This window comes from Charadrius vociferus, unplaced genomic scaffold (assembly GCF_000708025.1).
Source record: "Charadrius vociferus isolate BGI_N301 unplaced genomic scaffold, ASM70802v2 scaffold406, whole genome shotgun sequence".
In the NCBI taxonomy this organism is placed as follows: domain Eukaryota; kingdom Metazoa; phylum Chordata; class Aves; order Charadriiformes; family Charadriidae; genus Charadrius; species Charadrius vociferus.
The window spans coordinates 1,736,570-1,737,201 of NW_009648948.1; positions in this window are offsets into that span (position 1 = coordinate 1,736,570).

Consider the following 632-nt stretch of genomic DNA (forward strand, 5'->3'; position numbering starts at 1 on the left):
GCGCTGGGGGACAACAAGAGGCAGAGTCTGTCCACAGGGGGACAGGGGCTGTGGGGGAAGCAGGGGCAGCCCAGGGGGGAGAGGGAGGGGGATGGAAAGGGAGAGTGACCCCCTTGGGGCTGTCCCACAGGGCACCTGGGACGGGATACTGCAGTGGGCATTCCAGAGCGTGGCACGGCCCCTGGCGGACACCCAAGGGCTCTTGGCCTAGAGCACACAGCCTGTTGGCAGCACCGACAGCACACGTGATGTAGGAACAGGCAGTGGTAACGCTGTAGCATGGGAACCACAAAGGCAGTGCGGCACCTCTGAAACTCCGCTATAATAAACCAATACAAGGTTCAACCTCCCGCCTTCAGCAAGAAAATAAACAATACAGAAATCCATAAAACACACAATATGGTCAATGACTCTCCATTAACGATACGCAGAAGACAAATAACCATAGAAATGAGAACAGTAAAAGAGAAAGAAATTCATTTAGAAGAAAAATGCAAAAGTTAATACAAAGAGGGAAAACAGACTACTAAATAAAAGACTACGGAAAAGAAAAATATTAAAAAAAAAAACAAGCTTCATGTTACCAGAAAAAAAACAAAGCACAGAAAAAAAAAAAAGGTGGCCCTGTACTC